The sequence below is a fragment of the Erythrolamprus reginae genome, chromosome 5, assembly GCF_031021105.1.
Source record: "Erythrolamprus reginae isolate rEryReg1 chromosome 5, rEryReg1.hap1, whole genome shotgun sequence".
Lineage (NCBI taxonomy): Eukaryota > Metazoa > Chordata > Lepidosauria > Squamata > Dipsadidae > Erythrolamprus > Erythrolamprus reginae.
In genome coordinates, this window is record NC_091954.1 from 80,809,213 (window position 1) to 80,833,943 (window position 24,731).

General features: G+C 38.1%; 1 long non-coding RNA gene across 1 annotated transcript; it reads right to left on the minus strand.

The window, feature by feature from the left end:
* Positions 1–17,153: 17,153 nt before the first annotated feature.
* LOC139168486 (uncharacterized) lies at positions 17,154–20,848 on the minus strand. Its single transcript, XR_011559302.1, has 3 exons — positions 20,779–20,848; positions 18,484–19,221; positions 17,154–17,512 (listed from the first exon to the last, which is right to left on the minus strand). It is a non-coding gene; the product is annotated as an uncharacterized lncRNA (long non-coding RNA).
* Positions 20,849–24,731: the final 3,883 nt, after the last annotated feature.

The window sequence follows — 24,731 nt, forward strand, 5'->3', positions numbered from 1 at the left end:
TAGGATGCTTGGCTGCATAGCTAGAGGTATAACAAGCAGGAAGAGAGAGATTGTGATCCCCTTATATAGAGCACTGGTGAGACCACATTTGGAGTACTGTGTTCAGTTCTGGAGACCTCACCTACAAAAAGATATTGACAAAATTGAACGGGTCCCAAGACGGGCTACAAGAATGGTGGAAGGTCTTAAGCATAAAATGTATCAGGAAAGACTTAATGAACTCAATCTGTACAGTCTGGAGGACAGAAGGAAAAGGGGGGACATGATCAAAACATTTAAATATGTTAAAGGGTTAAATAAGGTTCAGGAGGGAAGTGTTTTTAATAGGAAAGCGAACACAAGAACAAGGGGACACAATCTGAAGTTAGTTGGGGGAATGATCAAAGGCAACATGAGAAAATATTATTTTACTGAAAGAGTAGTAGGTCCTTGGAACAAACTTCCAGCAGACGTGGTTGGTAAATCCACAGTAACTGAATTTAAACATGCCTGGGATAAACATATATCCATTGTAAGATAAAATACAGGAAATAGTATAAGGGCAGACTAGATGGACCATGAGGTCTTTTTCTGCTGTCAGTCTTCTATGTTTCTATGTTTCTATGTAAAGGTTTATTTACTTACTTACTTACTTACTTACTTACTTACTTACTTACTCACTCACTCACTCACTCACTCACTCACTCACTCACTCATTTATTTATTTATTTATTCGACTTCTATGCTGCCCAACCCTGAAGGAGTCAGGGTGGCTAATAGTATGGTCTTGTAATGGTATAATTTGCCTGAAAATTTATCTAGAAAAGAACAAAATAGTTAACAGATTTTGTGCCTTTCTACTTCTTGTCAATAGAAGAAAACTAACTTTATTTCTGATCTTGCTCTAAAATTGGACATCAAGTCAGAAAAGACTACTTCTGGAATGACTTGCACCAAATTATTTATTCACAGAGCTCCTGGTTAATTCTTACCCTTTTCTTTTCTGTTGCCTTTTTATTTAAAAAAAACTGCTTGGAGATGGTATTTAATTATTTATAATTATATATTTAATATAACATATTTGTATAATATATAATGATATAGCATACATAAATGTCGTTGCTGTTAATTACTTTTAAAATATCCAACAAATCATTTGCAAATGAATTTTATCTGCTTGTTCACAGAGCTGTGATTGAGAGTTTCTAACCTAACTTAAAATTGGCTAGCCTTATGCCAAAGGCAGACAGAGAGAGGAAAAGAAAAAGGGAAAAGCTTGATTGTGTTTTATTTAATTTTGGGCTTTAAATTCAATTTCATATTAAAGTAGAAATTTTATTAAATAAAAATATTTGGAACAGAAGAAGTATGCATGCGTAAAACTTTTGTAATTAGATGAGATATGTGATCTTATATTTTTCAATATTTTGAAATTTGTGAATATTGTGAAATTTATCTAATTAGGATAGGATGGGAAACATGCTTAACCTTTTTACTGGATCATTTTAATGTAAAAGGGGAAATTTCTTCTAATACTATGATACTTAGAACAATTTCTAAGTATCATAGTATTAGAAGAAATTTTCATCTGGTTCAGTTTTAAGTGGGGAGAAAGACACTGGAAACATGGAGTCTGATTGGAAAGATAGTTTATTAGTAAACAGGATTACATGGGTTTGAAGTCCTGAGCAGCTGAACACAGAAAGAAGACCAGGGAGGGGGGGATATTTATACTCTCTCTTAGACCTTGCCCTTAAGCTTCCTGTTCCTGTGCAATAAATGTATTCTATTGGTTGTTGTCAGACTCCTGGGGACTTTGTGGGGACCATAGCTAACTTTGTAGGCTGTCTGTGTCCAGGATTGGTTGAATCTTGCTGGGTGATGCAATGAAGGACAATTCCTATTGTGGCTGAATGGCTTTATCCTGAAGAATAATCCCATCATCCTGGGGCTGGAAGCCTTTTGTTTTGTAGATAGGCTGGCCCAGTATTTTGTCTTGTAGATAAGGTGGCACCAAAATATCTGCTGGAGCAGGAATCTGGGGCTAGGTTTCTGCCTCCAAGAGCATGTTTCTAAATTTCTTATCCAGGGAAATATAATATTCTGCCTTTTTCACATTTCCTAAAATATTTCATTCTTCTAGGAGAGGTGTGGGTACTAACTTTCTACAATAGTCTGTTGTTGTTTTTTTAGTATTTCTTGCATGGATATTTGCTGTTGTTGTTGCTGCTGCTGTTGTTGTTCAGTTCCTAAGTCATGTACGAATCCTTGCAATTCAATGGATCACAGCATGCCAGGCCCCCTGTACTCCACTATCTCCTGACATTCTTCCAAACCCATGTTCACTGTATCAATGAAACTATCTAGTCAAACTCAGTTTGACACTCATCCTCTGTCATCTCCATTTCCCTTCAGCTTTTTCAACATCAGTGCCATTTCCAACAAGTTGGCAGGCCAAAGTCTCTAACTCCAAATAATGGTGCTGGCACAAGTCTTTTTTTTCTCATTTGGTGGCCAAAGTATTTGAACTTTAGCTTCAAAATCGGTCATTTCAAAAAAATAGTCTTGATTTACATTTTTGAATTGAGGATTTACTGATTTAATCTCCTTTCAGTCCAAGGGACATAGATATTTGTGCCTCCATCTAATTGAGGTAATTCTAACAACAGGTTTTTATGATAGGCCACCCAGTTTTCCCTTGAAGTTGAGAAGGAAGAGCAAGGAAATAAAAACTTAATTCAGATTATTTATTTTATTTATTTATTTAATTGGATTTGTATGCTGCCCCTCTCCGAGGACTCGGGGTGGCTCACAGCATATATAAAAAAAGAACAGTAATATAATCCAATTAGTACTACAATATTAAAAACAATTAGAAAGAGAAGATTAACCTAAAAAATTAACTTATTAACCAAACATTCAGCAATCATACTTAAGGCATTCAGTGGTCAGGGGAAGATCTAAGAGTCCCAAGCCTGGTGGCAAAGATGAGTTTTTAAGCTCTTTCGGAAGGCAAGGAGGGAGGGGGCAGTGCAAATCTCTGGGGGGAGTTGATTCCAGAGGGCCAGGGCTCCCACAGAGAAGGCTCTTCCCCTAGGCCCCGCAACCGACATTGTTTGGTCGACGGGACCCTAAGGAGGCCAACTCTGTGGGACCTCACCAGTCGCTGGAATTCATGTGGCAGAAGGCAGTCTCAGAGATAATCTGGCCCTGTGCCATGTAGGGTTTTATAGGTCATAACCAACACTTTGAAGTGTGCCCGGAAACTGATTGGTAGCCAGTGCAGTCCGCGGAGTGATGGTGAGATGTGGGCATTTCTTGGAAGGCCCAAGACTGCTTTCGCGGCTGCATTTTGGATAAGTTGAAGTTTCCGAACACTCTTCAGAGGTAGCCCCATGTAGAGAGCATTGCAGTAGTCGAACCTCGATTACTCTTCATTAGCAGCAGCAGGAGCAAAAGATAGTTCAGAGTAAGAACAAGACTTACCCCAAATTCAGTAAATAGTTTAGTGAAGTTAATTCTGTAGTAATAACAAAAACATTGCAGTGAATAATTTCATGTCATTGCCTCTATCCTATAGACCAGCATGAGATACCTCTGAATCTTTCTAGAATAAGTGTGGATTCTTTAAAGCAAGAATCTTTTCTTTTAAAAAAATGAGGATGCAGGGTTTTTTTCAGTAATCATATTCAAAGATAGTGTCACATAAAATTTATCTAAGTAAATGAAGTTGCTGAAAAATGACCTCTGTCATTTTGGTGTGATCTGAATCAGGGTATTTCCATACTATTGTTCAAGTTTCCAGAATACTCAGAATTCACTGCTAAACACTGTCTGTGTTATATATTAATATGTGCAAACGTGCAACATTTTACCTTTAAGACTAGTTAAGGATTGGCACTTAAAACTGCATGCCTGATCAGTTTTTCTTTGCATACTTTTTCTGAGATGATAGCTTTAGCAAAATGTAAGTCTTAATAAAAGAAACCCTTAGGAAATAAAATTCAGATCCATCAATTTCAGTGAAACTGAAACATATGCTGAGTGTTCAGTGTTTTGCTAACTTGAGCTTTTATGCTTCCAGCTGTATTCACTATGGGAAGATGGGTTGCTATTAAAATATGCAACATTCATTACAGGTCCTTGCGACTCTCTTTGTAATTCTGCCACCGTGAAAATTGTACAATTTTAGTCATGGAAACTAAACTTCCTTGGTCATTTAAAACTTCCTCTGTCTTTTGGAATGCATATGGATTACAGACATCAGGTTCATGATTAGTATTAATTTCAAATAAGAAATTCAATCTACCCCCTTCTTCCAGGTTTCAATTATTTTCAATTATTTTTAGGAGATATACTTTTTGTGTCCACTATTTACACATGAATTCATGCTTAGGGACAGTCTCTCCATATCTCCTAACTTCAGTAATTTGTAAGCAATAGCCCCCCTTCATTAATTTGTAAGCAATACCCCCCCCCTTTTTTGGTAACCGTATCCATTTACATCATAAAATCAAAACTGAAAGCTGTTTCCTCAAAGAGGCTGCTAACTTATCTTTTTGCAATAGGTTACCAAGTGCGTACATTTGGTCAATTAAATAAGGAGGTGGAAAGCAGTAAGTACATTTCCCCCATTGAGTTCTGCTTGTCAGAAGGGCAGAAATTCTCAAACAGTGATTATATGATTCTAGGGCACTGCAACTATCATTTATTTTATTTATTTATTTTGTCCAATACACAATAATACACAATGAAGGTTATAGAGGATATAGTAGAGAAGAAATACGAGATATAGGAGAGACCATAGGACAGGGGATGGAAAGCACTCAAGTGCGCTTAAGTACGCCCCTTACTGACCTCTTAGGAATCTGGAGAGGTCAACCGTGGATAGTCTAAGGATAAAATGTTGGGGGTTAGGGGATGATACTACAGAGTCTGGTAATGAGTTCCACGATTTGACAACCCGATTACTAAAGTCATATTTTTTACAGTCAACTTTAATCATGATGCATGCCAAGTGCTCACAGTTTGATCTCATAACCACAAGGATTCTGTGATAGTCATAAATGTGAGGTCCAGTGTAAGTCCATTTTTTCAGCACTAATATAATTGTGAACAGTTGCCAAACAAAGTCATAAATTGAGAACTACCTCTAATGGCTTATCTGTTTTAATAACAACTTAAATAGCAGTATATCCACTAGTCCTGTTACCAATGATATACACTTCATATATTTCTATCTTCTGCAATCTTCACTTCTACTAAAAATCAGCATAATCTTTGCTGTATTGTATGCAAAAAAGATGAGCCTAAAGTTATTTGTACTATATGATATTGGAAATGAAATGTTTTATCAATGTCTCTGTTCCCCAAAATATATGTAGCCTAGTTGAACAGTAATTAATATTTGAACACTTATCAAAAAAAGCTTTAGAATGTTTTTATAATTAAGTCCCATATACGATCAGAAGTTACCTCCTCTTCACCCTTAAAATCTTAACATTGCACCATTATAAGCTTATAGAGGAGGAAACATTTTTGAAACATTGGAGGAAATGCAAAATTACTGACAATGCTCATGAGGAATCCTCCTTTCCCTATTCTATCCATCTTTTCTGGAACATCGTTCCCAAAGTAATGATGTTATTGTCTATGGAAATAAAAGTTCCATTGAAGGAAAATGGAGCAAGGATGCAGCCATAGGTTTTTGCAAATTTCACCACAGTTGATAATATTGAATGCAAGAAGAAAGGGATAACATCGATTTATGGCAATCAAAACTGAGAATTCTTTCTCAGCTTACCCTTGGACAAGGAGCTTATTCAGGAGTCCTTCTAAATAACTCGCACTATACTACATCATATATGGGAAGAAGAGGAAAATAAAATAGCATTGATTTTTTTTCACCTTAGGTGAATGTTGCTCAAGGGAGAACTGCAGAACTGATCAGACAGCTCTCAACTGTTGTCAAGACTGGAAAGAAGAATTTAAAAATGAAGTTGAGCACTAATTCATGTTGTATTGACTTATCAAAAGAGTAGAATTTATTTTTATAGCAGCTGTTTCAAGCTCTGTTTTCAAATAATCATCAACTAAACAATGTGTTCTTTGTAATGTTAAACATAGGCTTACCTAAGAATGAAAATTCCTTCACTTCTGAAGTGGATTAATTATTTCAGGAAATATTTTAGGAAATATTTGATGCTTTTGCCATGCATTGAAAACAGAATGGAAAGAAAGCATGTAGGTGTGTGTGTATAACATAAGCATTTAGCGTATAAATTAAATTAAAATTTGCAAATACATGATTTAGGAATTCTTTTTTTTTATTTTGCAATCTCTCTTACTGTTAAAATTATTTTAAAGGAACTAATAAAGCATGTAAAGCAAATAATTTAATAATACAATTTGGTTTTGACTTTAATTCAATCAATAATACAATTTATATTAAAGGAATTACAATTAAGACATTTCTCTTGTAGCAACTACAGTTGTAGAAAATTTATCAAATCTTTTACAATGATCTATTTTCACTTGGAATCTTTCAAAGGGCAATTCTTTTTATAATGGTGTAACAAAAGAACTAAATATAACATATGATTATAAGGGAAGAATATAAGGGCAAAGCCTTATGTCTGATTAACAAGCTTTATAACTATGCAAGCAAAACATAGATTACATGCAGTAGCAAGAGCTTGTAAAACAAAATGAGAAGTTTGCAAGGAGGAAAAGAAGTTTGGATAATGGTAGTCAGAGATACTTGGATTTGTAGTAGAGAATAGAGAACAATATATCCAGGGCTAAGAGTTATAGTTGAACATCAACTGTTAGTACAGGGTACATGTTTGTTAGGGTTTGCCACTGTAAACTTGTACTATCTCTTTAAACTTGTACTATCTCTTTAAACTTGTACTATCACTTTAACTGTTAAATATTCTAGGCTGGTTCATCATAGTTTAGATCAGTGGTTCTCAACTTTTTTTTGGCCATGCCTCACCTAAGCATCTCTAAAAATCTTAAGGTCTCCCCCCTCTGTGACATATAATTTTTATTATACAAAAACTGAACTGCAAACTGACCGGTTTGCCTGAACTGGTAGTAACCTGCTGGTGACATCATGATAACATCACAGAACTGGTTTGGTTGGTGCCAGTCTGTGGGCATCACCATCTTTTTTTTCCTGAATTTTTTTTATTTTTAATTATTTTCTTCTGACCTTGGAGGTCTTCTAATCCAACCTGCTCTTTAGGCAGGAATCTCTATACCATTTCAGAGAAAGGCTGTCCAATCTCTTCTTAAAACTTCCAGTGTTGGAGCATTCTCAACTTCTAGAGGCAAGTTGTTCCACTGTTTAATTGTTCTGTCAAGAAATTTCACCTTAGTTCTAGATTGTTTCTCTCCTTGATTAGTTTTCATCCATTGCTTCTTGTTTGGCCTTCTGCTGCTTTGAAGAATAGGTTGATTCCCTCTTCTTTGTGGCACCCCTTAGATATTGGGACACTGCTATGAAGTCACCCCATCCTTTTTTTCATTAGACATACCCAATATTAATTCTTCCTAATTTTCATTAGTGCTTCCTTTAATTGAAGGATACCTATTGATTCTCTGTATTCACAGAATACCTCCCCCCCACCACATGACAGTTACGATCATAGTTCCTGTTAATCTCATTTCCGAGCCAGGATGCCTATCCTTTAGTCATTTCCAATAACACTTGAATTTTTATGTTGTCATCATCTGATCGTTCTCTCTTTATCTTCTCCAGCGTCCCTTCAGTACTGTAGCTTTTAAAGTGTGATGGCAAGAACATTAATAACTGCATTATATGAATTATGTTCTACACTGAAGAGGAATAAAATAAGTTATAGAGAGACATATATGTTCTGTCAGGCTCTCTGGTAGAATCCTCCCAAAAATTCACAGGTACAAATTTCAGATACACACACGTTTGAAAATTCAAAAAAATGTTCTTTATAATGAAAATTCACTTAAACCAAGCCCTTTTTGGTATAGCAAAGAGCACTCGTCTCCAACCAAACTGGTAATTTGTACAAGTCCCTTATCAGTTCTGTGATACTTAGCTTGCAGCTGTGAGGTAATTCACAGTCCTTCTTCTTTCACAAAGTGAAACACACTTTGCTCTGGTTTAGTTTCAAAGCAGGGAAAAATCAGCACACAAAAAGTTAAAGTCAGTAAAGCAGTCACGAAACACAATGATCAGATACTCCTCCACAATGGCCAAACCCACAGGCTGCTAATCACCACAGCCCCACCCAACCACAGGTGGCCTCATTTTCTTTGATAATAATCTCTCAGTTGTTGTTGCCTATGCATTGTTCTCCGCATGCATGGCTGTATCATTAACTCTTGTTCTGAATCCAAGGAGGAGCTAGATAATTAATCTCCTTTTGAGCTGTCTGCCACACTCTCCTCCTCCCTGTCACTCATGTCTTCTTGGTCAGAGGAGCCTTCATCTTCCGATTCCACCAGGGGCAAAACAGGCCTGCAGCATGTGAATGTCTTCCCCACATCCACAGTCCTTGGGGCAGGAGCTGGGCCAGAGCTAACCACAACACAGATATATGCTAATTAGCATGAATTGTTTTACACTTTAATTTCAGCCAATTCTAGGCCAAGAAGAAATCAAGTGGAAATATTTACACTGACCTTATTTTATATATGCATTGGATTCCAGGTACAGCTTGCAAGTAAAAGGTTCTGTTTTTAATAATACATAGGAACATTTTTCACTTTGCAACTTTTTCTAAACATTTTAAGCATGACAATGATGTCTGACAAGATTCTTATACTGGAATATCTTATTTCAGCTTTATTACCACAATCAAAATTATTTTTCAAAATACCAATACATCAGGAAGAAAGTATTTGCAAATACATTATTTTATTCAATGTAGCATGTTTGAAGTCATTTGTCTTCAGTATGTATAATGGATGCAGTCTTAACTGTCTCTGAAACATCACATACATTAATATACTTTTATGTATACAAATTTTTAATAATTATCACCACAGATGTTACAATAATATGCAAAGAATATTAATTTTCTCAAACATTGATTGAATTCATTACCTGCGTATGGCAACGTTTGATAAAACTTCTTTGATAAACCTTCTTAGACATAGATTGTAAGCTAATAAGCTCTACTTTCATCTGAAGTCCGTTATCACATAAAATTAAAAGGCCATTTACTAAAAGACTGGAAATACTTTTCAGCAACTCACTTTAAAAAAAAACCTAAGCCTATCGGGTAAAACTATTGGCACTTGGACTTTATCTAAGATTGCAGACTCTTACAAATTGATTCACTTTTCTGCCTACCCTATACGTCCATGAAATAGCCTAGTATCTCCTACAAGAACAATTATTATTCTGCCTGAGGTGATTTGTGTGGTCTTAAAACCCTGCAAACATCTATTTATACTTGAATAGATTGGAGATAAAGTAGAGACAAGCTGCCCCTTCATGCAAGCATTGATTGACAGCCTCGCTACTTCTCAACAGTTGGAGATCTGCCCCATGGCCTGATGGGAGCCTTTTATTGTGTAGTGCCGGACAGAATGAGGCTGTTAGATGTCAGTCTGAAGATAAAATCTGCAAGGATATAAGAAAACAATGTTGCTTGAACATCTATAAGCTTGTGAATCATTATCAGAATGAAAAGAGTAGAACTCTTCGGCTATGTTTCTCCCTTTCTATTTTTCTTCATGAATTAATATGTTTGCATCAATGAAGTAATTAGATGGAATTGACATTTCCTGCAGTTTATTTCAATTACATTTTAAAGAATAGGATTGACTGATAATTTCAGGTATTTAAGTTTCAAATGCTGAGAGATTTAATTTAATCACCATATACACAAAATATTAACAGAGTAATATATCAAATACAAATTATATATATCAAATTCCTTGCCTTTCGTAAACAACTTAAAACCCACCTCTGCCGCCAGGCATGGGGTAATTGAGATCCTCTTTCCCCCTAGGCCTTTACAATTCTATGCATGGTGTGTATGTATGTATGTTTGGTTTTTATATTAATTGATTTTTAATCATCAATACCAAATTACTATTGTACACTGTTTTATTGTTGCTGTTAGCCGCCCCGAGTCTCTGGAGAGGGGCGGCATACAAATCCAATCAATCAATCAATCAATAAATAAATAAATAAATAAAAAATAAAAAATAAATACATACATACATACATACATACATACATACATACATACATATATATATATATATATATATATATATATATATATAACTTTTTTATCATAACTCAAATCCCAAAGGCCTCCTGTACATTCTTCCTTGTATAGAGTGGATGGTTTTTCTCTTTCCTTCCACATACAACTTGAATAAAGTTTACTTTTAGCCAAAAATAGCATTTTTATCCTGAAAATAAGCATCACTATTGTATAATTATTATGTCATACTAATGCTTTATGAAAATATTGAACTGTATAATAGTAGGTCTGTAGAAGGTTGGGAATTTTGAGAGTCCATGAAAATTCTGCAACCAATATTATGGTGTGCGGGTAATTGTTAAGTGAATCATGTAGTCATTAAGTAAAATACCTTTGTACAGTACAGTGGTATCTCTACTTAAGAACTTAATTCATTCTGTGACGAGGTTCTTAAGTAGAAAAGTTTGTAAGCAGAAGCAATTTTTCCCATAGGAATCACTGTAAAAGCAAATAATGTGGGCAAACCTATTAGGAAAGAAATAAAAGCTTGGAATTTGGGTGGGAGGAGGAAGAAGAGGAGGAGGAGGACAGTCTCTGCCGAAGGAAGAATGTGAGGTGAGGGGAATTTAAAAAATGCAAAAATTTAAGGCTTAAAAAAAAAGAGGGACTGTGATGCAGCGAGTTGGAGTACACGCCTCCCATAAATCTAGCGTGTGGCTGCCTCCCATACACTGTGCCAGAGAAAGAAACCCAGATGGGCAAGAGGTCGAAACTTCCCGCTCCTTTGACCGAAAGGCTGCTGCTGCTGCTACCTGATTCTTCCTCTTTTCCATGCTGAAGGGCTTCCCTCTCCTCTGGCTCACTCGCTTTGTAGCCGGTGTCTTTCTTTCACTGCAGTGACTCCTTGGTTTGGCTGAAGCCGAGTTGATCCAGTTGGGGTGAAGCGCCCCCTTTTGCCTTTCCGTGCCCAGATGCTCCAGGAGGCAGTGCAAGAGAGTCACCACAGCGAAGTGGCTTATTCCCTCTCCAACCATCCAGAGAAAGGAAAATGCTCCATTCGCTATGGACTGCCAAAGCCCCCTTAAGTGCCACCAAAAGCCTTCTCTGGCAGTCCAGAAAAGCCCGAGATGGTGAGAATGGCAGGAAACTGGCCGGGCCTTTGTGCCTCTCTCAAATTTCCTGGGAAATTTTTCCGGGCTCGGGTTCTTAAGTAGAAAATGGTTCTTAAGAAGAGGCAAAAAAAATCTTGAACACCCAGTTCTTACCTAGAAAAATTCTTAAGTAGAGGCATTCTTAGGTGGAGGTACCACTGTATATTTGTGTTATTTCCCATTGATCTGGTAATCTCTGTGATCCCATAGTGTCATGTCTATTCAACAGATGATTTAATTTACTCTGCCTCTGTAAATGCAAAATGAAATCATCTAGTAGCCGCCGTTCAGCTGAAACTGAGGGAATTCTACAAAGAGTTTAGAGTTCTATCAGACTAATCTCATTGATTTCTTTGACTATGTCACAAAGGTGTTGGATCAAGGTGGTGCCGTGGATATTGCCTATCTGGACTTCAGCAAAGCCTTTGATACAGTTCCACATAAAGAGCTGATAGATAAATTAGTGAAGATTGGACTTAATCCCTCGATAGTTCAGTGGATTTCAAGCTGGCTGAAGCGTAGACATCAGAGAGATATTGTTAATGGTGAGTATTCTGAGCAGAGGCAGGTTACAAGCGGTGTGCCACAAGGGTCTGTTCTGGATCCTATTCTTTTTAATATGTTTGTGAGTGACATAGGGGAAGGTTTGGTAGGGAAGGTTTGCCTATTTGCCGATGACTCTAAAGTGTGCAATAGGATTGATATTCCTGGAGGGGTCTGTAATATGGTAAATGATTTAGCTTTACTAGATAAATGGTCAAAGCAATGGAAACTGCAGTTTAATGTTTCCAAATGTAAAATAATGCACTTGGGTAAAAGGAATCCTCAATCTGAGTATTGCATTGGCAGTTCTGTGTTAGCAAAAACTTCAGAAGAGAAGGATTTAGGGGTAGTGATTTCTGACAGTCTCAAAATGGGTGAGCAGTGTGGTCGGGCAGTAGGAAAAGCAAGTAGGATGCTTGGCTGCATAGCTAGACGTATAACAACCAGGAAGAGGGAGATTGTGATCCCCTTATACAGAGCGCTGGTGAGACCACATTTGGAATACTGTGTTCAGTTCTGGAGACCTCACCTACAAAAAGATATTGACAAAATTGAACGGGTCCAAATACGGGCTACAAGAATGGTGGAAGGTCTTAAGCATAAAACGTATCAGGAAAGACTTAATGAACTCAATCTGTATAGTCTGGAGGACAGAAGGAAAAGGGGAGACATGATCGAAACATTTAAATATGTTAAAGGGTTAAATAAGGTTCAGGAGGGAAGTGTTTTTAATAGGAAAGTGAACACAAGAACAAGGGGACACAATCTGAAGTTAGTTGGGGGAAAGATCAAAAGCAACGTGAGAAAATATTATTTCACTGAAAGAGTAGTAGATCCTTGGAACAAACTTCCAGCAGACGTGGTTGGTAAATCCACAGTAACTGAATTTAAACATGCCTGGAATAAACATATATCCATTGTAAGATAAAATACAGGTTGGTAAATCCACAGGAAATGAATTTAAACATGCCTGGGCTAAACATATATCCATTATTAGATAAAATACAGGAAATAGTATAAGGGCAGACTAGATGGACCATGAGGTCTTTTTCTGCCGTCAGTCTTCTATGTTTCTATCTTTGTGGAGCTAGGGTCTATGTGTGGCCTGCATGTGATGCATCTGGCTTGCGGGTTGCCAGTTTGATAAGCCTGTAAAATTAAAAGGAATGCTAGCATTACACCTTCACATCTCCTTCCTTAACAAAAGCCAGGTTGTCAGAAAAAAACAGTTACATTTCTATGGATTGTCTCCTTTTCTTTCATAGAAGTCCAACTAAGTATTAAAAATAAGGTGTTTTTATGTAAGTTTTATTCTTTATTTTATTGTTATTTGGAATATGGATGAAGATTTGTGCTGTTATTGCTGCTGTTGCAGGACTTCCAATAACCAGAGACAAGGTAATGATTTTCCCTTCTTGTATTCTGGTAATGTTGATCAGTTTCCAGTCACAATTCAAAGTATTGGTCATGATCTTTAAAGCCCTACATGGCATTGGACCAGAGTACCTATGGAACTGCCTGCTACCGCACGAATCCCAGCGACCCATAAGGTCCCATAGAGTTGGCCTTCTCTGGGTCCCGTCGACTAAACAATGTCATTTGGCAGGCCCCAGGGGAAGAGCCTTCTCTGTGGTGGCCCCGGCCCTCTGGAACCAACTCCCCCCGGAGATTAGAACTGCCCCCACCCTTCCTGTCTTTCGTAAACTACTTAAGACTCACTTATACCGCCAGACATGGGGGAGCTGAGACACTTTTCCCCCAGGCTATTTTTTATACTTTGTTTTATGTTTGGTATGAATGTTGCTGTTTGGTTTTTAAGTAATGATAGGGTTTTATATGTTTTTAATATTAGATTTGTTCCACTGTTATATTGTTTTTATTGCTGTTGTGAGACGCCCCGAGTCTTTGGAGAGGGGCGGCATACAAATCTAATAAATAAATAAATAAATAAATAATAATAAATATTGCTTTGTGGAGAGTAAATGCCCTTAAACATGTGAATTACATGTATGTCGGATATATCTGCACTGACAATCCTTTTATAATAGTTTTCATTCACCAAAAGAAAGTGATAATGGGAAATAGGCATTTTTCCCTAGAGGTAATGATAGCTGCAATTACAACTGAAAAGTTTCACTGTTTTACAGGCTTTTAAATTCTTCCAGCATTTATTTTATCAGTCTCAAGGTGGCAATATGATTAACAACAACACGCAAACACACGCACAAAACAAGATACCAAAGCAATAGGAAAATGCTCATGCAGACTAACACTGAAAGAAATAGCACATTCTCAGTATTCTCTTAGTTAGCTATTTTCTTCTGTGCTTTTTCTGTCTCCCTTTCTTTGAATTGTTTTCTTATTAATCCCTTTCAAGGGAGTATGTAAAAGAAATTGTGTTATTAGGGCTACTCAATATCCACCGCACATTTTTTCCACATGATCACTTATGTATCATAAAAGAGCTAGTAGACAAATATATAGGTATTGCAACACATTTAAAGAATTATCCTATATTTTTCATCAATTCCACATGTTCTGTGCTTTGCATTATTTCAATGGAAATAGCAGTCCTTTGTTTCTTGGGAGTAAAAATATGTAGCTATCAGTCTTATAGCACTGAGGTATGATTCCCTAGTAGGGAACTGAGTTGAACAGTAAAATCCCAATACAAATTGAAAATAATTAAATCCCCCAAGAAAAAAAATAGATTCTTTTTTTTTAAAAAAATAAATCTCACAGGTATCCATATACTGTACCTCCGTCGCATATTTTGGTTGACAAATAGAAAATAAACTTTTTTAACTTGTTCATTTGCTTTGCTTAAATAGAGACCAATAGCCTTACTGCTATTTGGGCTTTTAAGTAATACATAAACTTAATCCGATCAAAGTTATCTGATATAGAAGACAAAGTCTTGGTACATATGCCCATTTAGTATTTATTATTTCTATACCTGATTCCTAGCAGTACGGAAAGTGTGTTAATGAATCTAGATTATATTTCAATAGTTTAAATGATCATTTCATTAACATCTTCAACATTTTCAAACATCTTTCGCTTCTTTGCTATCTTTGTTCAACATTATTTAGTATCAATTTCACCGTCTCATTCAGAGATGATGATGTGGGGATGGGTAGCAAGATGTTGTATTTGTTCCAGGTTTTTGTATGAGCATTCTGCATATGGTGCTGAATGTGATTATCAATATCTATTAGCATTCTACATTTTATTTGAAGCTAGAGACAGACCCTATTTTATAAATAAAAGAGAAGCACAATTCAGTAATATAGTGATCCCCCGGGTATTGCGATCCCAATCATTGCGAAACGGCTATATGGCGATTTTTAAACCCGGAAGTAAAAACACCATCTGTGCATGCGCCCCCTGTTTTCTATGGGCACGCATGCGTAGATGGCGCCGGGCAGATCAGCTGCTGGGCGGCTTCCCTGGGTCTTCCCCCTCTTGCTGGCGGGAGGGCGAGCGGCGGGCATCAGCGAGGAGTTTCCCCACCGGCCACGCAAACTCCTCGCTGCCGCTCGCCCGCTCTTCGCCCGCCCATGCCGTTCGCTCGCACCGCGAGCGAACGGCTTGTCCGCCGCCTGCCTGCCCGTGCGCCCTTCACCCGCCCGCCCTTCGCCCGCCCACGCCGTTCGCTCGCGCCGCTTCCCAGCTGAGTCCTGAAGCGAATTCGCTTCAGGACTCAGCTGGGAAGTGGCGCGAGCGAGCGGTGCGAGCGAACGGCTTTTCCGCCGCCTGCCTGCCCGCGCGCCCGCCCTTTGTCCGCCCACGCCGTTCGCTCGCGCCTCTTCCCAGCTGGGAAGCGGCGCTGGGGGTCTTACCGGCCGCCCACTCCTCGCTGCTGCCGCGCCCGCCGCTTGTCCGCCGCCTGCCTGCCCGCGCGCCCACCCTTCGCCCGCCCACACCGTTCGCTTCAGGACTCAGCTGGGAAGCGGCGTGAGCGAACGGCGTGGGCGGGCGAAGGGCCGGCGCGCGGGCAGGCAGGCGGCGGACAAGCGGCGGGCGCGGCAGCAGCGAGGAGTGGGCGGCCGGTAAGACCCCCAGCGCCGCTTCCGAGCTGGGAAGCAGCGCGAGCGAACGGCGGGCGGCGGGGAAACCCCAATCTTCGGCTCCTCGCTGCGCAGATGGTGTTTTTACTTCCGCAGCGCTACTTCGCAAAAAACCGATCATTGCGAGGGGTCCTGGAACGGAACCCTCGCAATAATCGGGGGATCACTGTACCTCATGATACGAACTTAATTGGTGCAAGGAGGAGGTTCGTAAGACGAAAGGTTCGTAAGACGAAACATTGTTTCCCATAGGAAACAATGTAAAGTCAATTAATCCGTGCAACCAAAACCCCCCCCTGCAAAAAAACGGCTTTCGGCAACTACTGGGAAGCCGCGCGGCTGTTTTAAAAGGTGACAGCCGGCCTGGGGGGCTTGCCAGCACCCCCCCGAACTCCGAACCTGGGTTCGGGGGGGTGCTGGCAAGCCCCCCAGGCCGGCTGCGACCTTTAAAAACACCCACGCCGCTTCGCAGCTGTCTCCCGAAGCCGAACGCGGAAGTTCGGCTTTAGCGTTCGGCTTCAGGAGACAGCTGCGAAGAGGCGCGGGTGTTTTAAAAGGTCACAGCCAGCCTGGGGGGCTTGCCAGCACCCCCCCGAACCCGTGCTGGCAAGTCCCCCAGGCCGGCTGCGACCTTTTAAAACACCCGCGCCGCTTCGCAGCTGTCTCCCAAAGCCGAACGCTTAAGCCGAACTTCCGCGTTCGGCTTCGGGAGACAGCTGGGAAGCGGCGCGGGTGTTTTAAAAGGTCGCAGCCGGCCTGGGGGGCTTCCCAGCAACCTCCCGAACCGAACCCGGGGTTCAGCAAAATTTTCCCTATTCTTACGAACTTTGTTCGAGTTACAAACCGGCATTCGGGAGGCTTCTGGGAAGCCCCGCCGCCCGGCTGTCACCTTTTAAAACAGCCGCGCGGCTTCCCAGCAGTCTCCGAATGCCGGTTCGTAACTCGAAAAAAGTTCGTAAGAAGAGGCAAAATTTTTCTGAACCCCGGGTTCGTATCACGAGTTGTTCGTAAGACGAGGGGTTCGTATCTTGAGGTACCACTGTAGTTGGAACAGGTTTCATATTTTCTAGCATTGTTATCCAAAGCTCAAGGGGAGCTGATATCTGGTACTAATCTTACTTCTTTTTTTTGCTATTATACAGATAACTGGCTGTCAGGGTTCTAAACAATGCCCTAATTAAATCATGAGCCTCAAGCCAAGCTTCAAATGATCCAGTTATTTATTAGGAGTGCCGTGTCAGCACAAATCAAGTGAAGCCAACTCTGACCTCACAGGTTGGCTATGACCCTGTTTTTCTCCCTCCCCCAAGATGCATCTTCAGTCACTTTCCTCAAAGAAGCAATTTCTCAGGCTGTAGAAGTCAACGCCTTCAGCCACTGTGGGTTTTCCTTGGAGACGGCCTTGACAATAGCCAAATGGAATGCACTTTGTTTTGACTGATGTACAAGTTTATTGATGCAGCTGCAAGGCTTGGTTCCTCATCCCCCTGCCTTAGTCAACTTGAAAGCAGGTCAGGAATACTTGTGTGACATTCGGCCTCCCTCACTTCCCAAAAGCGACCTATGCAAAGCAAAGAACAGTTTGAATGCAGGTATAGATTTTTAAGTGTGTGACAACAACCCTCACACACACTTTGTTGGGTTGTCTTCATGGAATTTTGCTATGAAGCATTCAACTTGGAATTTTTCTGCTCTTTATCCTAGATCCTTTAATAGGGGATAGCCCTTCCACTTGATTAGGCATTGTAGCTGTCTCCTGTGCCACCTTGAGTCGAGGATGTGTTGCACCTCAAAATGGGTTTAGCTCCCTATAACAACTGGGTCTGGGGTTACATAGGATAGTGGTCACAGGGTTGACCTGACCACAGGTTTTAAGAGGCAGCTATAGAATACCAGGTGTATCTTTCCTAGCAGTCAGAGCAATTTTAATTGCACCATGACTTGGTTTATAATATTCCCTATCGGGAATGGTCCCATGTACTTGGGTTCCAACCTCCTCCTGGGGATTTTTAACCTCAAATATTTTGTGCAGAAATAGATCTTTTCACCCAGCTGAAATGGCCATTATGGTGCTTTTCCTGCATGAGCGATGCTTCTGTTTGCTTGTGAGTAGGGGTTTGGGGTCCTCTTGCTATTGTCAGCCTCAAGTTGCCCCCTTGCCACCAGATGGTCAGGCCCCACTTGTCTAGCCAGAACCCCAGTATGACTGTGTCTGTCATTTTGGGGGGCTATTAGAAATCAGATTGCTTCCTGGTGGTTCACTAGCTCAGGCTTCATTGGTTCAGTCAGTTGAATGGCGTAGGGATGGACCCATCAACCTGTTCGAACCTGATCAGGTAAACCAGTCTTTTCTTTCTAATACCTAGTTTCAGAACTTTGGTCAGATTAAACAAGCATCTAGTGCAGCTTGACTCTACTAGGGCTTGAAAAGTACCCTAAGTTCCTGTTTTGGGGGCTATGAGAACATGAAGATATATTTTGGGGGCTATGAGAAGTTATTAGAAAGATGAAGGGGTGGATTGGTTCACTCACCATTGGGTTATTTTCACTTTCATCCCCACTGTCAAAGGTATACAGCAATTTGTCATCAGTGGCTGGAATTCCCCTCTGACTGGTTTTTGACTGGTTTTCACATTTTTATCCACTTATGTAGAATCTAGGACACGCGGATGTTGTTTGATGGTGTTAAAGGTATCATTGTAAGATGTAATCTGTTCCAAGTAAAGCTGAACTTTGGAATTGACTGATGGTGATTTTTTTTCAATATTATTGTTATTTATAAGTACTTTTAAATACTTCAATATAATGGTGTAAATTCCAATATAATACTGTATTTACTAGGGCATACCCAAATAAAGGAAAAACATCCACAGACTTTTGATATGGTAGCAGCAATTCTTCTATCTTTGTGGTTGTTTAGTTGACAACTGGTTCTTTCCTTTTTTAGTATATAAAATGAAATCTATCCAAATGCTCAGTGACTGAGTTCAATATCCAAAGCCATTTATATTGTTTCCCCAAGCTGCAATAAGAGAGGTGTTATCTGTTCTATTCCCTTGATGGGTTTAAAATTGAGATCCAGGATCATTGCATGTATCTGACAGCCTTAGATGCAAAGCTGATTTCATTTGATACCACAACTGAAATGAATCACTAAACTAGGAAGGTGGGTTTTTTAAAAATATTATCTTCTCACAGAGAAAAGTATAGTTGAATTGAACACACCTCCAATCACTTCACCGCAGGAGATACACATGCTATGTGTATGATCTGAAAGAAAAGCAGAATAATTTTAACTAGTAGGTATTTGTTAGAAGAGAAAAATGGAAATAAAAATATTTTCTGAAGCAAGAAACTGGAAATAAACATTTTGAGTAGCTCACAATAAAATAAATAATCTTTAAAAGCCAGGAACATTTTCAATATTTTCATCTATATGGTTAATTAAATTTTGAATTTTAACTAACCATTGTATTAACTATCAACTGATAGGTGATTTAAAATTAGGTAATATTGAGATCAACAATGTAAACCTTTTAAAATATCACTGTGTCCAATGAAAGCATTTAAGCACAATTTCCTATATTAAACTTCTTTAATTGATTCCTTCTTTCCGCATGATTACTGCTTAGTAATCAGTAACTCAAGGGAACATGATAGTTATGAAGGCAGTAATGTCAGCTCTTGATATGATTGTTCTTGCTCATAAAATCAAAAGAAAAATACTGAAGCTAAGAATAATCTGATAAATGCGAGTCAGGATCAATGAGGGCCAAATGACCTAGGAAAGAAGCTCCAAAATCAAGGCAGAATATTACCTGCCAAGCCACTTTGGCATTGGTTGCAAGACCTGTGTTCAGGACTCAATCATGCAGATAAGTTGGACTATGAGATCCTTTGGTCAGAAAGCACTCATTTAACTATTAAATCAAATATCAATTTTTCACAAACACATGACTTTGACCATATCAAAAACACAAAGAATATGTCCACTGATGGTACTTGTATTAATCATTTCCTCAATTGACAAGGAACACACGAGAGAAGTATACAATTAGAAGATCATGATATGTGATTTGGATGACATGGATATTTATGTTACAATAAATTTAAAACTAACATAGACTTTGAGAATATTCAGGTTATGCCCAGAACACTATTATTGATCTCAAGAAGCTCAATAAGCATATTAAACAACAGACAAAGATAAATTTCAAGGGATTAATTAACTGGAGGATATAATAGTCATCCACGCCAACGTTTACTCTTATCAGAATGAATTTCAAGTTCCCAGGATATTCTGTCACTCATAATTCTCTTTATTCAAAATGAATAAAGAGAATTATGGTATGCAACAAAATAAGTAGAACTTGAAGTACAGTTGTGTACCAATGAGAAACATTTTTTAAAAATGATGTATCATTGGTAACTGACACTAGAGAAATTATCAAGTATAAAGCCACTTCAAATGTAAATGTGAACATGAAAAGAGGTTTTATCATGCTTGACAGACAAAAAAAGTCATATATTAACACAGAGGATATTAAAGATTAATTCAATTGAAGCCAAAACATTTCCTTCTAGGACAGATTAATAAAGAGTTTAAAAAAACAATGAAGTTATATTTTAGTGCATGATTACTGCAGCAAGATGAACACAGATGGAAAAAATTGACATTTTCTGATTATTGAGGAATGGTTCATATAATTGACAGATCTTTTGAGACAGATACCGTATAGACTCAAGTGTAAGTCAAGATTTTCTGCACAAAAAATGTGCCAAAAAATCCAACCTCGACTTATACTAGAGTCACTGACTTTCACTGACCTGAAAACTGCCCTGCAGCATTTTCCAAAGCTCCACAGTTCCGATGTGAAAGGCAGGAAGGAAAGAAACCTCATGGCTGGCAACACGAGGTTTTTTTTTCTTTTTGCTCTTGGCAATACCCCTCAGCTGCCTGATTAGCAGCAGGCTGAACTAATCACAGATCCTCCTCTATACAGAAAGGTGGCACTGAAAGAGCTATCTGATTGGCAGCAGGCTGTAACAATCACAGCTCCTCCTCTACAGGAAGCACTGGGGGAAGGGGCGGGAGGGTTGAAGAGACTTTCAGAAGGAAGGAACGATGGCTTTCTCTTATGATCAAGCCAACAACAATATTTTACAAGTAAATAAAATGTACAAGTAAAATGTAAGTTACCCATTTAAATTTGATTAACAGGATAGGCTATTTTGTAAGAAATTGTTGCTTCAAGTGGGGATAATTCTGTGTAATTAAACTTTTTATTCCAACTATACTTATACATAAGAGGATTGTTAATGCTGACTTGTTTAAAACAATACAAAGGTTAGGATAATATTATTAATAGTATGAATTTTGTCATTAATCATTTGTTCTACATAATTAATATGAATAGATTTACCTTTTTTAAGAGTATGGTTTCTCCTTATGCAAGATAAATATCATGTAGAAGAAAGATTTTACAATTAATGATTGAGTAACCCCCAATTGTTATTTACTGATCTACTGAGAGTAATGATTTTAACTTATGAAAGATGTTTTAAATGGAAAATCTGAATATTTATTATGTGGAAATTTGATTTAAGCAATTGTTTTGAAAGAATATATGAAATCCCAATTATTAAGAAAATTATAATGATATTGTAATGAAGATTAAGATAACAGGTTTTAAGATTAAGATAACATTCCTAAAGATATTTTAAGAGGGTTTTGGAATTTAGAAAAAGAAAGATTTTGGAAGGGGAGGAAGAAAGATGCAAGAAATAAAAAACATTTTGGAAGGAAAAAAGTTACATAATAATAATAATAACAACAGGGTTGGAAGGGACCTTGGAGGTCTTCTAGTCCAACCCCTTGCCTAGGCAGGAAACCCTACACTACTTCAGACAAATGGGTATCCAACATCTTCTTAGAAACTTCCAGTGTTGGAGCATTCACAACTTCTGGTGGCAGACAGATTCATTGTTCCAACTGTCAGGAATTTTCTCCTTAGTTCTAAGTTGCTTCTCTCCTTGTTTAGTTTCCACCCATTGCTTCTTGTTCTGCCCTCAGGTGCTTTGGAGAATAGGTTGACTCTCTTTGTGGCAAATCCTGAGATATTGGAAGAATGCTATCATGTCTCCCCTGGTCCTTTTTTTCCACTAAACTAGATATACCCAGTTCTTGCAACCGTTCTTCATATCTTTTTTTTTAATTTTTCTACAAAAACAATTTTAAGAAGCTACAATAGAAGAATATTCCATTTTTATAAGTTACCAGTAGCCACTGTATTTTCCATCCTGGGCTTATATTCAAGTCAATAAGTTTTCCCAGTTTTTGTGGCAAAAGTAGGTGTCTCGGCTTATACTCGGGCCGATTTATACTCAAGTATATACGGTAACTATTTTTTTTCATTAGATAAACAATATTACCTACATATATTAGTGACTGGAAACTTTTTATGTACTTTTTTGAATAAAAAATTAAAAAGAAATTATACTAGTCAAAGACTACTAGATAGAATACAATATAGAAAGGGTATCATGAAATAACTTTACACTCCCATCCCTGCAGCAGCAACAAATACAATCATACCATCCTCTTGATTGGTTTAAGATCAGCCTGGGTTTCCAGGCCAAAAAACTGAATCATGTATTTGGAAATAGAAATATGTAACAGAGAAAAATAGAAACATAGAAGATTGACGGCAGAAAAAGACCTCATGGTCCATCTAGTCTGCCCTTATACTATTTCCTGTATTTTATCTTAGGATGATTATATGTTTATCCCAGGTATGTTTAAATTCATTTCCTGTGGATTTACCAACTACGTCTGCTGGAAGTTTGTTTCAAGCATCTACTACTCTTTCAGTAAAATAATATTTTCTCATGTTGCTTCTAAACTTTCTCCCAACTACCCTCAGATTGTGCCCCCTTGTTCTTGTGTTCACTTTTCTATTAAAAACACTTCCCTCCTGAACCTTATTTTAACCCTTTAACATATTTAAATGTTTTGATCATGTCCCCCCTTTCCCTTCTGTCCTTCAGACTATAAATATTGAGTTCATTAGGTGTTTCCTGATAAATTTTATGCTTAAGACCTTCCACCATTTATGTAGCCCGTATATATGTAAAAATAATTGGAAGAATATTTCAAGTTCGTAGGATATTCTGTTACTCAGAATTTCTTCACTAGCAATTTATGGCATTATCTAGCTATCTATGTCATGATACATTACTATTGCACACACTTTACTTTGTCACAGAATGAATTGCTTCTGTAGAAATAATCATGGATCTTGCATTGGTCCACCATGGACAAAGGAGTTGCAAAGAATGATGTCACTGAGAAATAACTAAAATAAAACTTGCTTTTAGACATTGAATACTAGCACATAAAATCTTTAGCTGTCCCCAGTTGTGTGTAAATTAAGACTGCTTTTCATTCCTATTGTTTTTACCAGCTTCTGTGTACAAACTGTGTCCTCAGGAATCAAAACAAGTTCTGGGTGGAATGAATTTGTATTTATCTGGTAGCAGGGACATCAGAAAGTAATAATAATCTTTCCTTTAAATATCTGATTTTCCTCTTGAATCAAGATGGCATTCTTACTTTTTAAAAAATAAAATAGAACATCCAGCTTACTGTCCTTACTTCCAGCTATTGCAGCTACCAACTAAGGTAGATCATTGTTGCCTTTTTGCTTCACAGAAGGTAACACTGAGTTCTTTACAGCGTGATCTTAGACCTTGTAAATCAATCTTTCAATATTAGACTGCAACTTCTACATTGTAAAAACATATGCACTATAAACTCAACCAGAGCAAAGCAATAGACGTAATTTATATGGACTTGTGTAAATTCAGTGGTACATGACAAACTAATTAAAATCTTGTGGCATTTCTAGACTACTTTAGCTAACAGTTAGCTGTAGTTCAGCAGTTCAAATCTTACCACCGGCTCAAGGTTGACATAGATTTCCATCCTTCCCAGGGGGGTAAAATGAGGATCCAGATTGTTGGGGGCAATATGCTGATTCTGTAAACCACTTAAAGAAGGCTGTAAAAGCAGTATTAAGCAGTATATAAGTCTAAATCCTATTGCTAATAAATAAATAAAGAATAAAGACTAGCTTTCAGGCCTACCATCTTCATCTTACATCACTTTGCTGGCACCTGACATAAAATACAAGGAAGGGGAAAACAATTGAGGGAGTAAGAATTGGGCATGGAAATGTGCAGGGATAAGGGGGAGAAATATCAGGGTAACAGGAACCAGAGATGTTGATCTGGACTAAACTGGCTGATCAAGTACGAAGGCTGAGAACAGTATTAGAAACTATGGTGCACTACAATCGCTTTGTGACTGGCTTTCTCACTAACAGATCTTCCTATATTTCGGTGTTTTCTATAATTTTTCTCTTCTCCACCAGTGGGAAATACATAACATTCCTTTCTCAAGTTAATATTCATTTCACACGATGGTACATTGCAGCTCTTAAAAGATACAAAATATGTGTCATTATTTGTTTCATTGAACTCTTCATAATTGTTCTTTTCCTAACTGATATATAGGATGAAGTAGAATCTGTGTCACTTAAAATTCCTATTTTATTGTTGGATATTTCCCTAATTTTGAAAGCAATCTAATATTTTGGAGAGGGGCGGCATACAAATCCAATAAATAATAATAATAATAATAATAATTATTATTATTATTATTATTATTATTATTATTATTATTACTACTACTACTACTACTATTATTATTATTATTATTA